This window comes from Micropterus salmoides, unplaced genomic scaffold, assembly GCF_014851395.1.
Source record: "Micropterus salmoides isolate LMB-PRFRI ecotype aquatic unplaced genomic scaffold, ASM1485139v1 Ms_hic_scaffold_7, whole genome shotgun sequence".
NCBI classification, from domain to species: domain Eukaryota; kingdom Metazoa; phylum Chordata; class Actinopteri; order Centrarchiformes; family Centrarchidae; genus Micropterus; species Micropterus salmoides.
In genome coordinates this window covers 3,596,063-3,615,450 of record NW_024044459.1, presented here as the reverse complement: position 1 = coordinate 3,615,450, position 19,388 = coordinate 3,596,063, and positions in this window count along the sequence as shown.

Below are 19,388 nucleotides of genomic sequence, written 5' to 3'. Positions count from 1 at the left end.
GGTGACGCTTTTGACTCAAAGGTCAAGATCACTATGACCTCAAAAGGATCTTGACAAACACGTTTTGGGCCTTAACTCAAGAATTAATGCAACGATTGTGAACAAATTTCACAGCTGGTTAGCATCAAAATAGATTTTTAGCAAATTGCAATATTGTCCACAATAATTGAAAATGACCTTTTCTCCAAATCGTGCAGACCTACTACCAATGTGAAAATGTATTTGTATTTGTACTGTGTTTGTATTCCAAACAAAATGTGGTTCTTTAGTTTTGTCCTGGCATTTTTAGAGTCTCTCTATGAGCTGTAGGTGAGATTCACCCACAGGATCACAATTAGCAGGGTTCTAATATGCTGGTTCACTTACAATCAATTTTTCAAAAAATTGATTGGGCAATTCCACATTTCACATGTGTTGACTGGGATGACACATTGAGTAAACGATAAGCATCACACCACTGGGTTTGCTACTTCTCTTCCATTCTGCCTTTCACTTCCTGCCTTATTCTGAATTTTCTAAGTAAAAATGCCAGGACAAAACAAAAGAACTACATTTAGTTTGAAATACATACACAGTACAAATACAAATACATTTTCACATTGTTAGTAGGACTGCAGTAGGCTGTTATCTTTAACGTTACTCGCTACCTGCCCATAAATTACTTTTTGTGGTTCATCTCACACACACAGCACACTTTTTCTGCTTAAATCGCACACGTTTTGCGGTTATGTAACAGAGGCATACAACCGTTTTTTACGGCTGAGAAGAACAAAACAAGAAAAGAACTCAAAATGAATGGTAAACACAAAGAACACATAGAAAACTACAGTTACTACAAGAGAGGTATCTAGTACCTCACACTGGTGAGCATTCAAAAACTAATAGACATATATGCTCAGAACTTCTCAAGTTGGTATACTAGTGCTGGGCAATGCTTAAAATGTTTAATTCATTTTGCGCATAACAATTCGATTAATTATTGTTATGCGCAAAAATGTAATAATCAATTCTATGTACTGCTATATACACAAAAGTGCAAAAATATGTTGTTTGCAAACACTTTAAACCAATAAGTTGCTGTTAACCAGCAGTATTCCTTTTACACATTAGCAATAAAATATTTCTTGTCAACCTCAACTTAAACATTAATGTAATCAAATCAAATATAAAACGAAAGCTATTTGCCACTGCATAACATCATAACAGGCACCTTCTGAGCAACAGGTTAACATGAACAGGTATCAGCAGAAACATTTTTCTTTTATCAGGGAGCAGCAGAAACTGTCTATGTTCAGTAGCAAGAGTCCCTGTTAGAGTGAGGTGAGTTGACTTGAACTTTTTGTGCACGACGCGCAGCACAAATCATTGGAAGAGAGACTGATCCTCGCTGTTTGTGAGTTTCCAGAATCTATTACTGTTTACTAAATAGGGCATCAACAGGAGTGAATACGCATTGGCAGAGCATCCCCTTAAAACTAAGCAAAGCCCTATCAGGTAAAGTTATGTAACGTTAGCCTATAATTTTAAATAGGTTACAGTGTAGCGCACAGAAGCCGTTGTAGTTTACTCTCGGAGCGCATGTCTCCCCGTCTGAAATCACCTGAGGAGCGCGGAGCAACCCCGCGGGGCCAAGCGACTACGTTGTGATTTGTGATTGATCTTCCCCTAACCAGCATGCAGTGTGTAGCTATCCACATTGCTATGGCATTTGATCGCTTGTCTTGCTTTTGTTTATCTACTTCTCCCACAAGCTGCATCCAGCGTAGTCTGCCGAAGCCTCCCTCCACTGCTTGTTTGGGAGGGTGATTTGCTTGTTGTTCAACATCCCACCCCTCCTGTGACCCAGGGTTTGACTGGATGTGTATTCTGACCCAGTGAGAAATAATAATAATAATAATAATAATAATAATAAAAACTGTGTTAACATGCGGTAAGATAATTGTCAGTGTTAATTAATTAATGCTGTAACGGCTGTCGCTGTCGTCTCTGTATTTCCACATTCTGTCTCACTTATACCAAGTAGGCTGTGTGACCCTGTGGTGAAGAGAGGTCTACCTGTGGAATGAAGACCCGCCTACTTCCTGGTTTCTCTGGAGCTCTGTCAGGCTGATTTCAGTCCCACCCATTGGTCCCCTCTGTTCCAGCTCGACCAATGGCTCGTCACCACCTCAACATTACCTCCTTCTTTTAAGGAGAGCCCACCAGTTGCTCTGGGCAGCTTGTCGCAGCCAGTTGACTTGTGTGCCTCATGTGTTGATTGTGTGCTATAATAGTGAAGTAAGTACGTTGTTAGTTAGCCTCTGCAGTTGTGTTTAGTGGAGCGATTCACTTAAGTTTGTCATAGCCTGTTTGTGGTTATGTTTAGTAGCCAGTGTCACAGTACCTTTTGAGTGTGGAAGGGCGGAAATAGGGAGTCCACACTGACCACCACATTTAGTATTTTTGTGTTAGTTTTCAATAGGTGTAGTGGGTGCTGTGCTCTTTGTATTTCTTAGTAAGAATCTACCTTGTTTAAATGTATATCTAGGCACAGTCCTCCTTTTGAGGACCTCTTTTATTTAACTTGTTATTTTCACAGCACCCTCGTCCATCCTCCTTTTGTTTGTTTGTTACCTGCCTGCACCTCTGGTTACCAATAAAAGTTACCTTTTTAAGAACAAATTAAGAACAACTCCAGTTTATGCATATATGTTTATGGCCCCCGCACCCCTAGTCAACAGGGGGTCGTAACAATGCGTTAACGCGATAATAACAATGAATGCATTGAATGCATGAAGCCTGCCATGCCACATCACATACACCCCCACCCCCATTAATTTATGATTATTTAATGTTGAGCTATTGATTACTGCGCTCTATTCTGATTTTTTCTTGATTTGTTTTTTTTTTTCATTTTTTGTTCTCCATACCATGTGATAATAATCTTGAATCAATAAAAAAAAGGGAAATCTGAGATAAAATATTTTTAAAAGAAATGGAAAAGTAGCTAAAAACACTGGGACACTAGATGGGGTGATATACATTTGGTGTAGATTTCTATGGCTTAGAATACTAAAATAAAGTTGAAAACTGTCATAATTCTTATCTGATACATTTTTAGCCCTGCCAAAACACAACACAAAACAAGCTCCAGTCAAATTCATGTGACACTTTGACATCTCCGCAAGTGCTGCCGTCATGACAATGCTGATACCAAAACGCTGAGGGCCAGAAAAGGCAAAGAAAGTAAAGGCTATATACAGTGCCTGCAATACTACAAGTTCCTACATATATATATTAATATACATATAATTCCATACATTTTCACATAGGTAGTAACTCAATTTGCAACTTGACTAATGCAGTGTCAGTGTCTGTAGTGTATCTGTAACCCTGACAGTGTTAGTTAATGTGGAAGTATCTTGGTACAGTTTTATACCTGACAAATTATAAATACTAAACTACTACTAGATTTCAGTCATTTTCTAGCTTGTTTGAAAACTAATTCGATATTTGACAGCAGTTCTGATTGCTGGCTCTGCGTCTGGGTCAGCCCGTCCACCCATCCAGGCTGCTCATCGAGGCTTATTGACCTCTACTTCGATTTCATGCATGCGTGCCGTAGAGCTGTCATTAAGCAATGTGATTGGAATATTCAGATGACTGTTTTAATTGAAGAGAACAAGTGTTCACACATGGTGGGGCTGGCGGTGTTGTTGAGTGCCTGAGGCCGAGTCCCTGGGCGGCCCAGACCCATCTGATCACGGCTCAGTGGAGCCCACGAGCCCACCAACACTACAGTAAAACCCTGGCTGCTTTTAATGCCCCGAGGCTTCCATCACATTCACATCACACTGCACACACACACACACACACAGGCCTGCATGGCACAGGAGAGGGAGGGAAGGAAGAGAAGAAGAAGGGAGGACGGGCAGAGAGTGGAGGGAAGAGATGAATGAAGTGAGTGACAGCATCATTTGAATCAGCAAACACGTTAACACACACAACAAACGGGATTTAAACAATGTGAGTGAGACATGTAAACACAAACGGAATATGCTAAGTGCTTCAGTCAGCGTAAGTGTAACAACAGCAACATGCAGAACACTCCTTTCACAGGCATTCATGAAGTCAGCCGCTCACTCTACTACAAGTGAATGAGTAGTAGTAGAATATTTGTAGTAGAATATAAAAGGCTTCTATTTGATCTTTAAAATGTTTAATTTAATAATTTAATAAAATATTACATAACGACATGCTATTTGTTTATTTACAGCCATATAGCTAATAACATACTTATACACTTAAACACATACTACTGGTATACTACAACTTTGACTTTATTCATGTCTTTTACCAGAAACCATACACACACAAATAAAAGTTTTTTTTAATTAAATGGCAAAACAATAGTTACCAAAAATCTATTACTTTGTTGCAGGAGCACTGTCCTTCTCTGCTTTACATGTGGCTGAAAAATATAAAATAATCCCACCTCCAAACAAAACCACAACACGTTTTTGGATCAGAGCAGTGTCTGCGAGGCTTCCTGTAAGGCTGTGTATGATTCCAACAAGCTCTGTATGTTTGAAGATCTTGGCAATCTGGCCTGAAAGACAAAATACAGGGCAAAGCACAAGACCCATGATTCCATGGCTAATATTGCTTATACTGCTAAAACAATATAACAGTTGAAAGCATCTTCCTTAAGTATATGAACACTTTTACCAACTCGTCTCTTCTCTAATGTGGATCACAACAGTTGGACAATAAGAGTTCACTGTTTAGAGACAATGCAGCACTCAAACTGTAAACCTGTAAAAGTGAGGAAGAAGAAAAACTTGGATTTCCTCATCCATTCCTTGTGAAAGTTATGCCACTGCAAAAATATGAAATGCACCTTTATAAGATCTAATAAAAGTATTACGTTCAAACAGTATTCCATATACAATTCTGTCAGCACACAATTAAAATCACTAAACAAAATGGTCATGATTCTACATTTTCATGCAAGGATGCCCCATGACAAAATTCTGTCTATAGTGAAATACAATTTTTTTATGCTTATGGATGCTGTTAGAATAAAACTTTTCTAATTATATGTATTTTTCATCTGTAAAATCTTCCAACTACAACAATTAGTATATTTATATGAATAAACCTGTAATTGTAGATATGTTTTTATGTCTATATTTTTTATCAGTACTGCTGATATCCAGTGATTAGTAGAAATAACAGATATACGTGGGGTCAACACTTTTTATTATATACTGGTATTGGCCACATATTTATTGGCTAGTCAGTAGAAGTTCTTTTTGTCTCTTTGCATGTATTGGCATATATTGACGTGCATTGGTTTGAGATTTTATTATAAGTGCTAATTATTTTTATTTTTTTAAATTAATAATTTTTTGGAGAAGCATACTTTTGCGGTAATGTATGTAGACTTTTACCATTAACTGCATTGTCGTTTGCACGTACTTACAAGCTGGAGAGGTAGAAAACCTTTTAATCAGGTGTGAGAATGTACACAGAGCAGATAAAGGTTTTTAGCATTAGACAAGTCTAACGTTAAATTGTCAAATTTAGCATGAAAGATCTTGGCATTGCTGCTTTTCCTGAGTGTTGTCTCTTGAGGAAAAATCCAAAATATCTTCCGCTATTTTGTACATGGATTAAGAGAATAAATGTCGGTGCTACCGTTGTGCATGGAATTATTATTACACTGAGGATTGTTGGTTGCCAGGATCACTATGGAGAATGAAATGGCTGAGTGATGCTGGGGTCTGCTAGCCCTTCACCCCCTCACGCCTGGTCCTCTTACCGTGCTCAGGCACCTCCTGTCCTGCCCAGATCACCCACTCCTCATCCGCATTAATTGGCTGTCAAAAATGTGCTGAATTAACGGATTAATGAGCGTGGATTTGAATCCTAAGTTTGGCAAGGGGGGGATGTTTCCCTGCCGTGGCGCAGGCTCCCCCTGCTTCCCCTCTCGTGTGCGCAGGCCTGTTACAGATATGCATCCAGGACATTTGAGCGGATTGCATTTCATTAGTTTGATTTGAGCGGACAGCACTAAGCTGCTGAGGGCTCTGCGCTGACAGCTAATTACAGGAATCAGCCTTGTCCACTGATAGAGAACAATGGGCTGGGATGAGCCCGCCTCGCCAGGGGGACCGGCCCTGCATACATCTCCAGCATTTGGCTCCCATATAGTCCCCAGTATGGAGAACCATTACTTGTGTTAAAGGATATGGAAAGCCTAATTGACTGCTACCTTCCTCCTCAGCTCCCAACTCTATTTCCAGGCAGTAACAGAAACAATGATAGAGAGATAGGGAAAATGGCCCTCTTGGCAACCTGAAGTGCACCCACATGCACCTCCCCACCAACTACACCCCCCTCCCCACCCATCCCCACTGTTACCCTCCAAACCACAGCGTCCTTCATCCCCTCGCCCAGGCCAGCCAGCCAGCCGGCTGCGTGCATAGGTCTGTCCGCTTCCATAACTCCATCCATCTTTAAATCATCAACATTAAAACACGCCGCTCACTCATGTGAACACTTTCCCCCTTAAAAGAGAATTAAATGGATTAGCGCAAACGTCAGTAAATTTAGCGGTGCATTACCCTTGCAACATTCCAAATGGCAGATCGCAGTCAGACAACTGGATTAGCTGAGTTCCTGCCCGCCGTTATCTTTTGTCAGGAATCATGTTTTTTTTTCTCTCTCTCTGTTCTTCCACCGACCACGCAAAGAAGTTTTCTTTTATTTCCATCTCTAATGATCAACTTTGTTTGTAAAGCTGAGCAAAACTACTTTGGCTCTTCTGTGTTCTTTTAAGCCGCAGTACTGTAGGTGGAGGCAATTTTAGACAGGGTCTCTGTCTAGTGTGTGCTCCTCTGTCTCGTTTGGGAGGCATTGATATGGCCAGTGGCTAGTGGCCAGGTGCACTGACACAGACTATTATTTTGGGAGCGAGTAGCACCATCTCTCAGCTTTTTGTGCCATTTTCAGGTCAGGCCTTTAGGTCATTTTCCCCTACAGATTCTACCAGTCTATTTTCTGGTCTGCTGATGGAAGGTAATCACTGAGAGGCTGATGGTGGTGCTGGCTGTGTCTGCATGTGACCATGTCATCTCAGCTCAGTGACAGGGCCTGCGGTGGCCAGCGTCTGCCAGGGGAGCGCAGAGGAAGAGGCAGAGCCCATCGCCTGGTCCGGGGGGTCAATGTGAGGTGGCCCCTGCGCTGACTGACAGGACACTGAGGTTTGTTAGGGAGATTTGTCCCTGCTGCGGATCTCCTGTCGGCCCGGTTGTGGCACTCGTGTCAATTTGCACCCCACGCACGTCGCCAGTCTAGCTGACAGGTGAGCGGTGGTATGGCGTCCTGTCCGCCTAATTGTACCCCGCAGTCCTGCCTGTGTGTGGGTGCAGAGAGGATGGCTGAGGCCCAGGCCTGTTAGAGCCCTGCTTGCCCTGGCGGCCAGGCCCAGAGCAGCCTTCCCAGCATGGGAGTAATCCAAGGTGAGGGCCTGTCGCTCTGTCAGCTGGTTGTCTACCGGCTGCAGAGAATGATGGACATGCCACACAACACACAAATATGTATTCTGAGCCTGCCGTCTGGACATGGTGGCGTGCACAGCGAGCATGCACGTGCAAACACAAAGACCCACTCACAACACAAACAATAAATCAAATAACATTTACATGAATTCGAGGGTAAGGTAGATACACATGTATTTATGTCATGCATGGCGTATTCTTTAGGGAATTTAAGGCCTTCAATGTGGGGGGAAAGGGGCAGAGGGAGGTTGTAATTGTCAAATTGTCCGTCTTTGAATTCCCCAAAGAACTTTGTATGTAAATATGTTCAACACAGTTCTTAAGCATTTCCCATGTTTGGTTTCCCAGCCACGATACATGATAAACAGGCAAGAATAAAAATACAGCCATCCCTCACATAATACCCACTTTTGTCATGTGAGCTTTCCCCCTGAATACTTAAAAAATGATCCGACATGTGTAACGACAAACAGAAAATGAAGCCCTCCTAATAAATGCCTCTGTTTCCTCCCACCATTTTTTTCCCAATAATGAATCGAAGATGTTAGTTTGTTTGATGAACAGTGTGAAGAAGGTGTGTATGAGGCGCGCGCGCGTGTGTGTGTGTGTTTGTGGGGTGAAGGGAGGGTGTGTGGGGATAGTCGGGGAGGTGTGCCATTTCCTGGCTCATGAAGGCCGCGGTGCCAGCTGCACGGGGCTGGTGCTGCTTCCTGGGGGCAGATGCCTGCAGTGCTGCCTCCATGATCCCATCTCTGTTCCTGCACCAGCCCCTGCAGTCTGCTTCACGCCCCGGGGGGGTTGAGAGTGGTGGGGGGGGTAACACACACACATAAAGACATACAGCCCTCAAATGCTTGTGCACGCACAATCACACAGAGTACATATGACTGGAAGTGAAAATACACACACTCTCTCTCTCTCACACACACATCTCATAGGCTCTGGAGCATTAATTAGGCAGCCTACAAGTCTGCCACACCATGGTATACCTCCATCACACGCTGGAAAACAGGCAGAGAGGACGAAAAGCGCACTTCAACACACACACACACACACACACACACACTCACGTTGCAGAATTCGGAGGAACTGGGAGGTGCGTCCAGACCCTAACAACAGAGAGATGAAGAGAAGAGATTCCAGTCGCTTTTTTTGCCTCTGAACATCAACTCCTCCTCGCCTTCAACCGGCTCATCCATTGCTTTCATCACCCATTCCCTCTGTCTACCCTCTCCTCTCCAGGCACGTTGTTACTGACACCACACTGGCATCCAGAGGCCTCGGCGGGTATTGCACCCTCTCCACCACAGTTCCCCACCCTCCACCCCAGTCTATAAATGGGCTCTAATTAACCACAGCACTGTACCTTTGGAGATGTTGTTTGGAGTGTTTGTTGTCTTGTATCTATAGGAGTCGCTCCTCCCTGGGACTGAAGGAGGTCTGAAGGGCTCTTTGCGTTTTGATAATAACACAGTTATAAAATGGTGTTCAGCCAGCGTTTGAAAATGACATGCTGGTAGAGCTACGACATGACCTAACCTGGGTCAGGCTGCTGCAAGATTTGAATTTGGACTTAATGGAAATGAAAACACCTCTAGTTTTTCTGTAATGGAGGTTCCTTTTTGACAACGATAATTGTTTATTATTTTTTTGTGTATGAAGATTGAGGATTTTACTTGACAGTCAACAATTATACTTTGTCTGAAACTCTATGATGGTTATGTAAAATAAAGGCATTTCTCTGCTGCTTGAGACTTTTTAATGAACCAAATTTTAATGAAGAGTTATCAAAGAATGTGTAATGTTTAATATTTGCTTGTCAAATATTTTTAAATTTCTTGTAATTTTCTTGTCCATTTGCATATCCCATGCTCTCTTAAGGGTTCCCAGCTTGAGAGCTGGGAAAGGAAACATTACATATTACATTTCAGATCTATTTAAAAAATGCACTTTATTTACTCAACTCTGCATGTAACATACATACAGTATGTTACATACAGAGACAACATGTATAGTATGTGTTTCCTCCCATAATTATTTTTCTCTTAAATATTTGGAAATTGATTATGGACTTTTACCTTATTAAAACGTGGACAATATTTTTGATTTGTCTTGACTTGTCAAATTCCAAAATACAATAGTAAAACTAAGTAATGAGTAATCAGGTCAGGTGCCAAAGGACCAGTGTCATTTTGTGAAAATGCAGCTGAAAGTATAGATTCATCTAAAAAATCTGCATTGCAACAAACTTAATAATAATAAAAACAGACATGATGGTTATTGTGATGGATTATTGGTTTCAAGCCTCAAAATGGAATATACTGTGATATATAATGTAAAGTTTATACAATTGGTTGTAAAATAGGTAAAACACACAAAAAACTGTCATCTTAAGCATATTTCTTGTGTCACATATATGAATGTATTCTCCATTTCTTTCAAAGACTGGACCTCGATCTCAAGGACCCTAATTGATGAAATCAATGAGAAGTGAACAGAATTAGACAGTGTAGACACTGCACGGTAAGCATTCTCACTCTCTGTGCGATGGGGCCCGCTGCAGAGGGCTGTGGCAGCTGTCTGAGCGCGTGTTTAGCCCATATGGGGCAAAAATGCTCATGGTGCACTGATTTCCGATAGGTCTTCACCTCCTCTGCTGCTCATGGCCTGCGGCTCCTTCCTCCTTCTCTTCCTCCTCCCTCTCTTCGTTCAATCAATTGACTGACGCCACTGACCAGCTCCCACAGCACGCTGCCGGGGGAGGGAAGTTATTGGACTCGTGTGTGTGGGTGTGTGTGTCTGCACTGGATACCTCCAGTGGAGTTGTACATGCAGTAATGTTTGAATAATCTTGAGACAGGAAAATAACTGATACTCTCCACAGTAGACTTCTGTGGAAGGTTGCTGTGTTCATGATGTGGGTTTGTGTTCAAATATGCATTTCTAAAGATTTGCTTTGATTTATTTTGAAAAATCTAAATGTATTGCTCTCCTATTATGTAAAGTACAGGCAGGGTTTATAGCACAGTGGTTTTGAAACCTTTAGGAGCTTTTTCCCATCATAGGGATGTTAATTCACTGTAATCACTTTAGAATGTCACTTAAATTAAATAATTTGACTTAGGTTTTTACATTAAGGTGAGGAGTGTTCCTTAATATGCTTTTATTAAATTTCAGACAGGTGTAACGATTAAATCCAGCATCAATTAAATTTTGGGGGGATTCTTTAGGGCTACAGTGTAAAGGCAAAACACAGTAAGCCGAAGCAAGTAATGTGATGTACACATGCATGATGTACACATGTTTGAGGTTTCCCAAAGGTTTAGAGCGTCAATAAACCAAAGTTTTTACCCAATGGTCAAGTAAATTTTTAGACACTGGGAAAAACCCAGTTAAATGAAGTCACTGTAGAGGGGATCTGAAAACTCACTAAATCTTCAGCTGCTCGCAAAGCTGCCAAATAGCAAGCTGATATATAATGAACAATTCCATAACCCATTGTGCATAGCTTCCAGAATGGAGTAGATAAAATTAAGCTGTGATTTAATTAGGTTTTTAATGCATTTCAATGAATGTTGAAGTGAGAAAGTCCAACATGGTTCCAGACTTTGAAAGGACCAACATAAAACATGAAAGAAATAACATCTTAAAAAACAAAATTACGTCAGTAAAAACAAAGAGAGAGAGATTCACATCAAAGCAACAACATACTACAAAAATCAATGGCCAAATACAATTTCATGAATAACCAGTATTAATCCATAAATGCACCCTGATGTGACCTCTAAAAGTTCCTTGTAAAGGTATGTGCTCAGATTTAAATTTGAGCAGCATTTTACTGTTACTCATTTTAACTAGTGCCTATTCTGTAAGGCAGTGTAATTTTATAACAATGCATAATATTTTGTATACTTATCATATTATCAACTTTAATTGTTGATATAATTGTTGCGTACATGAGTAAGTTATGTAAGCAACAGTCAGTATATATATATATATATATATATTACTTATTTATGCGGATTAATGAAAAGGTTAGTAAATTAACCCAGTCTAGATCAAATATCTCCAGAATAATTTGAGGATAAGTTTTCATTTCCCCACAATCACAGCTGGGATTCTAAACCTTTACAGGAAAAAAAACACACTGCTGGTTTGTTAACTGTTTTTCTGTTGTAAGACTTCACCTTTGAGACAGGGGAGGTGTAGAACCAGGTGTGTGATAGAGAGTACGTTCCTCTGGGAATGAAAGGTGCCTGCTGTCATGGCCACCAGCACAGGTGTGTGTGAGTGTGTGCGTGTTAGTGTGTGGCCACCACCCCAGGGAGCTGGTCAGCTGTTGTTTCATGCAAGAGATTACACAGCTTAATCAGGCAGCCAGATCAGGTGCAGCTGATGCTGTGGAGTCTCACCGCACACACACACACAAACACACAGACACACACACACACACACGCACACACACACCCTTCCCTTTACACCCAATTAGCCCTGTTACCTGGCCCTCCATGCCAAGGGACCACAAACACACACCCACCATATACAGGTAAGAACAGCCCCATTCGTGTGCAGGCCCATACATGTAGCATCATGGTCCACACCCACGCTGCATAGTGTAATCACAAACAGGTCACATGCAATTTATACAAGACTCCAATATTTATGTAGAGCCAATACATTCCTTTTCATTAAATACACATCTCATCTACTCAGTGTGGATATGTAATCTATATTTTAATAGTTTAACTATATACTGTAGAAATGACACAAATGCTAAACTAGATGCAGATTCAATCAATTAAATCCTTATTTCATTTGAAAGTTTGGGGTAATTTGTATTGTCACATGAGAAATGATTTGGTTAATGTCAAAGACAGATCGGGGTCATGGTTAAAAGAATCCAACATTGGGGTTAAAAAACATTGAAATGGGATATCCACCCCAACCTTCTCTCGATGAAGTTTTGGGGTTCTATAACAACATTATGCCACCTCTGCTTTTGTGATCTATATTCACAAGGCTGCTAAAAGTCTTTGTCAATTATGTCTAAACATATCATTGTGTTTTTTTTAAGCACTTTAACAAACTAATGAAGCTCAGCGTATTTTTCTTCTCTTTATCTTTATGCTTCATTCATTCACAACTCTATCACTCTCATACACTCTTTATTCCCACTACTCTAATCATCCCGCTATGAGTATTCACTCTTTAGCTAAACAAACCAGATCTTGTCACAATCTCCATCAGCCAATCATTTAGTCACTTTAACTTTAAATGTCTTCCCTCTCTGCTGCTGTCAGCTGTCATTTCAGTGCGAGATCACTGCAGCCCTCCTCCACCCCATTCACCTCCAGTCCATCATATTCAGGCCCAGGTCAAGCTCATCAGAAGTTCAATTCAATTCAATTTTATTTATATAGCGCCAAATCACAACAACAGTTATCTCACAGCGCTTTTCATAAAAGAGCAGGTCTAGACCGTACTCTATGATGCTGTCATAGAAGTCCAGAAGACCAGAAGTCCACTCCTCATCACATCCAGATCTTCAGCTTTCTCTTCATCCCATCACCACCACCACCAGTGTCTGGACTGGCACAGAATACGGAAGGCCCTGTTTGAAAGCCAGTGTTTGGTTTGTCCATTCTGGGCTGCTATAGAAACAGCGGTGCAACATTGCAGACTTCGTGGTCAAGGACCCTCTGTAGATGTAAATGGTTCATTCGAAGGTAAAGAAAACACAATAATTCTTATTTTCAGGTTATTATTGGGGTGGCATGGCTCAGTACCTTCTACTGTTGTCTAGTAGAAGGTAGAAAGTAAGTTTATTTGTCACATTACAACAGGTTGGAAAGTGAAAGTTTGTAACTCCCTTCTGCTATGTAGTAGACAATATACATTCCTATAAGAGCAATTATAAAAATGGTAAACAGAAGTAAACTATATTCAGAAGAGCAGGGGTGAGGATGAATTTGAGTATAAAAGTCTAGCTTTTGGGAAAAAGTCACTCTGCAGTCTGGTGGAGTGGCAGCAGAAACCCCATTATCCTATCCTTTCAGGCTGTGGCTGGGATGGGTACTATTCTTTAGTATCCTTTGGGCTCTGCAGGCACATTACCTCACTGATATCACTAACCATGTTTCCATCTAATTGTCATGCGAATTTTAAGCAGACTTTTGAAATCTCGCAAAAAGAAAAAGAAAGTTAACGCCAATTAGGTGCGTTTTCATCAGCTGGTTCAGAGCTAACGATGCTAACAACAACACTGGAACCGGATGTGCACGGCAGCTAGCTGCTGAGAAGCTCCAGTGAAGATAAATCAACGTTGAAATCCCAAAAACTAAAGTAAAAAGCTAATTTAATAAAAGCAGTTAACTCCAAGCTCCCCCCGTGCGTAAATGGCGTAGTTGTCAGAGCAGAATCCGATTTGTATGTAAACTCACCGCCCCGACCGCTCGCTTCACTATTGGTCTGAAAGCACTTTCGGGCTGTGACACAATAATGGCAGCAGCTACTTACAGCTGTGGAAAGAACACCTCTCTCCCTCGTTCTCCGTTCTTCCTGTAGTGTTTGGCTATCAGTGACATGAACAACAAAGTCAGGTGCCGCACAGTCGTGGATTTACGTCAAGGATGGTGTGTTCAGTAATGAATAACGTAGCGTTACTTGCCTTAGTAACTAGTAATAATATTACCGTTTTAGAAAAGTAATTAGTTACCCCACTTAGTTAATGGGAAAAAAGTAATATTATTACAGTAATGTGTTACTGCCCAACAGTGCACATAGCTGTAATAAACAAGACATATGGGTTCCAAACCACTAACAAAACCAGTCACATGGACCTAAGGACCATTGATCTTAGAAAAGTGGAGAGAGGTCCTCAGAAATGTGTTTCAAGAGGGCAAGTTGCTACCAGCCATCTCTCCGCACGTTATGGGAATATCCAGCAAGACGCAGACAGCGGAAACAGCAGATCAGACGTGAGTTACAAGTTCACAGCGTCAGAATTATTTATTATTATTTATTATTCAACAAAGGTGTTTCCATTTCCTGTTTAGTGCATTAACTCTTTTTCTCACCTCAAGCGAGCGTAAAAACGTTTTTGCAAAATTAAGGATTTTATTTCCAAATTTTGCTGTTTCCATCTATGAGACAAGGGAGCTAAACCCCGTGGCCACTGACATCAGTCGCTAGTAACGTTACGTCTCCTAAGGTGTTGGGAGTGAGGTTTACTCACTGCACAGCCTTGCTGGTTTCCATCAGTTTAGCATAGCCCAAACATTTGTGTCCTTTTTTTACTCTGTATGTCACAGTGTTTGTGGTTGTGGGCGGTAGAGTAACACACATGTTGCGGGAGCATGCGGTAATGGTCAAGATATCAACAGATCCTGTTTAAAGAACAGACAATACAGCAAACTTTTCAACGCTATCATATCAGCATGGCATGCCCACAGTTCCGTCAACACCAGCTCCCTTCCGGGTGACGCATTACGCACGCCGTAACGTCAGCGCTACTGTTAAAGGGACAGTAGATATTTCTTCCATCTCAAGATGGTAAACGTCAGCTCCCGGCCCCGAGATGCCAACCTTCAACCACAGTAACTGATAGCAATTACACCTCAAGCAACCTCAGCAGCTGCCTGCAGTAGGAGTTTAGCACCGAGATGCCAGCGTCCACACCGCACCCTACCACTAACCTCAGCAGAGGGCGTCAATAGGGACATCGGGCACCAAGATGCCAATAGTCGTTTCGAGCTAACATCAAGCTCTCAGTCGCTCCGAATTCAGTCATTTGCGAACTAACATCCAGATCATTCAAGCTCTGTCGTTCCGCGCTAGCGTCCAGCTAACAATTATTTCAAGCTGGCATTCGGCTAACAGTCGTCTCAAGCTTATGTCCGGCTACCAGTCATCTCGAGCTAACAGTCTCGCGTTTAAAGTCACTTCAGGGTCACGTCCGGCCCTCAGTCATTTCGAGCTCACGGTCGCGTCTAACTAACATTCGGCCAACGGTCATTTCAAGCTAAAATTCGGCCCACAGTCGTCTCAAGCTTACAACCGGCCAACAGTCATCTCGCGTTTAAAGTCACTTCAGGGTCCGTCGTTTCGCGCTCTCAGTCGTGTCTAACTAACATTCGACTAACGGTTATTCCAGCTAGCATTCCGCTAACAGTCGTCTCAAACTCACAGTCACTTCAAGCTCCGTCGTTTCATGCTATTGTCCGGCTCTCAGTCACTTTGTGCTCAGGCTAACAGTCATCTCGAGCTAACATTCGGCTAACAGTTGTCTCGAGCTCACAGTCAATTCAAGCTCTGACGCTTCGTGCCATCGTCCGGTTCACAGTCGCTTCATGCCATCGTCCGGTTCACAGTCGTTTTGTACTAACGTCCGGCTCTCAGTCATCTCAAGCTCACAGTCTCTTCAAGCGCCGTCATTCAGAGCTAACTTAAGCTCTCATTAGTTTCGTGCTATTGTCCAGCTCTCAGTTGTTTTGTGCTCACAGTCGTTTCCAACTAACATGTGGGTAACAGTCATTTTGAATTAATATCCGGCTTACAGTCAACGACCAAGTCGTTGTAAACCAAAGTTGTTTTGAGCTCAGTCGCTTCAAACTCGCTCGTTCAAGCTGACATCGAGCTAACAGTCGTTTCAAGCTTAGGTCAAGCTAACAGTCGCCTTCACCAAAGTCAACCTAAGCGAAGTCATTCACGTTGCGCTAAAGTCGCTTCGAGCTCATGTCAAGCATACAGTCAATCAAGCAAACATCAAACTAACAGCTTTTCGAGCTATCACCGAGCCAACAGTCATTTCATCCAGACCGTTGTTTCAATCCAAAATCATTCAAGTAAACAGTCTGTCAAGCTGACAAGTGTTTCGAACCATCATTCGAGCTAAAGTCATTTCAAGCTAAAGTTGCTTAGAGCTAAGTCGTTTTGAGCTTAAATTTGTCTCGAGCGAGCGAGCGAAAAAATTAAAATAAAAAGGGGCTTCGGCACTGGGATGCCATAGCCCACCTCAGCCATCGCCAACCTTACTGTGCCACTGGTCAAGTGAACAGAAGTTTAAACTAAAGTCGTTTCGAGGGAACAGTCTTTACAAATTAGAAGGGGCTTCGGCACCGGGATGCCAAAGCCTCCTGTTTCTCGTTCCCAGTCCAGGGTTTTGGGGGTTCTAAAAGGATAGATGGTTCACAGCGGAATGGTTGCCAAAACCTTAACATTAACAGCATAGCTCTCTCTCGTGCTACAGGCCACCTTGAAGAGCTCCCACCACCGTCACAATTAGTACAAGTCACTCAGTCGACCCGAACCTAAGAAGCCACGTTCACGCCCGCTCGGGTTCATTTCCCTTTATCTCCCCTTCGCTTTGACCTTCGGCGTCATACTCGCAATTTATTCCTCAAACACGAGTCCATGACCCCGAACCCTCACAAGACCCTCTTGAACCAATCACAACTTTAGGATCCCAGAGTACATCACATCAGTCTCCGAGTCGGTTCCAGTGGCCTTTCGATTCCCAGTGCCACCGCCACTTCCGCCAAGCACTCTTTCTCGTCATGTTTTTCTCCCATCCATTACCTCGGTCACTCCTTCAGTATCAGAGCTACCCTTTCAGCCTCCCACGTCATTCCCGAGCACCTGATACATCATGCGCGTACTATCATCACAATCACTCAGATCCCAAAGATCACAGATCAGCCAATGCTCTCATGTACAAGAAGCTTTTGGGTCCGTCGTGCCTGGGTGCTACGGCAGATTTCCCTATCGTAGCTTCCCCACAATGCTTTCGAATGTCTCTTCGGCAACTGCAAGCCTCGTACATCTTCTGTTCAATCATCAATAAATCATTTAATCAATAAATCATTTAATCATACCTGTTGATTTAGAATTAATTTTAAGATCTTATTGTTTGTTTTTAAATCTCTTAATGGGCTGGCACCATCATATTTATCTGATATGCTGATTTTGCACATTCCAGTCAGAGCACTCAGGTCCACTGACCAGCTGCTTTTAGACTGTCCAAGGTCCAGACTGAAAACCAGAGGCGACAGAGCTTTTTCAGTAGCAGGTCCTAAGCTCTGGAACTCTTTTCCTCTCAACATTAGAGCAGCTACCTCTATTGAGAGCTTTAAATCACTTTTAAAAACATATCTTTTTGCACTGGCTTTTAACACATGCTGAGCTGTGACATTTTATTGTTCTTATTGTTTTTAAGTACAGTTTTTATCTGTTGTCTGTTTTTATTGTTTTTGGCATATTCTGTTTTAGAAGGGTTTTATTCGGCTATTTATTATGCTTTTTATCTTATGCTGCTCTCTGTATATGTACAGCACTTTGGGGCAGTAGTGACTGTTTGTAAACGTGCTATATAAATAAACTTTGACCTTGACCTTTGACCTTGACCTTGATTGTGTGGTTCTTGCTAGTGAAGTGGTGCTAATTAGCAGAGTTTCAGGAGTGGGACCACACATCAACCACGTCATCGCCAGCATTTCCATAAATACCCACTTGTCCTAACTCCTCCCCTTTGCTCTCATATCCTGCATCCCTCCCCCCCACCCCTTTCTCTGTCCTGCCTTCTGATCTTCTTCCTCTCCATAGGGTTATAAGGGGGTCTGTCGTGCTATGGCGGATTTCCCTGTCGTAGCTTCCCCACAACGCTTTCCAATGTCTCTTCGGCAACTGCAAGCCTCATACCTCGTATTGGGGCAGCTGTGGCTCAGGAGGTGCAGCGGGTTGGCCGTTAATCAGAAGGTCGGCGGTTCAATCCCCGGCTCCCCCTGGTTGCGTGTTGAAGTGTCCTTGGGCAAGATACTGAACACCAAATTGCCCCTGGCAGCTTAGTTTCAGTTTGAGCACTTCGGCTCAGTGTATGACTGGTGAATGCAGATGTTGTGTAAAAAGCGCTTTGAGTGGTCGAAAAGACTAGAAAGGCATTTACATCCTCTATTTTGATGATCAATAAATCATATAATCATACCTGTTGATTGTGTGGTCCTTGCTAGTGAACTTTCTATTCAAATTCCTTCCAAATGGGGCTGTTAGTGTTGTTTGTCCCTCTCTGATAGTTCCCACTTTTTATCTGAAATGATAGAATTAATCTCTACTTCCCAGTCAGTGGTCTGTGTGGCAGCGATCAGACCTCTGACTTGGATACAACCCTGCTGCTTGACTGGTACACTGAAGCTAGCCTTTTACTCCCTACTGGCAGTGCTTGAAGTGGGCCACTACTCACTGCACCTCTATATTTGACTCTTTAGCATAACGTTACAGGGTGTTTTTCCTGCACACCGGCACTTCTTACAAGCTGCAGGTCTTTTCTGCCCTCTCCATATCCGGATATCTGGGCCCCAGAGCGTCTCATAGCCACGCACCTGGTGGCTGCATAACAAAACGAAATTTGTCGCCTTTGTGCTACACAAAACATATATTAAAATATCGTAACACATAAAATAAAACAATATATACAGTTATTTATCTACATATATACATACACATATACACCCCAAACATTCCACAGTGCATTTTTTTAATTTGCAGCTGTGGTGAACGTAAACAGCATCAACCAGATTTGGGAATCCATCTTGACTGCGTTTAAGCACCAAGCACCATCGATATGAAACAGTCCACTTCCTCTTATCTTGTCAGAGTCTTACACTGACAGCTCAGAACATGGACCACCTGCCGAGTGCTTGATCTGGGATGTTGATGGGGCAGGTCTCTGTGACGATGTGGGCACAACAATCTCTGAATTCTGTTGTGTGGTCAATATGACTCCTATTTTGTCCAGACTGGATCTTTAGGAGCAGAATTAAGTCCAAGCTGGGCCAGCATGGCCCCTCTCCT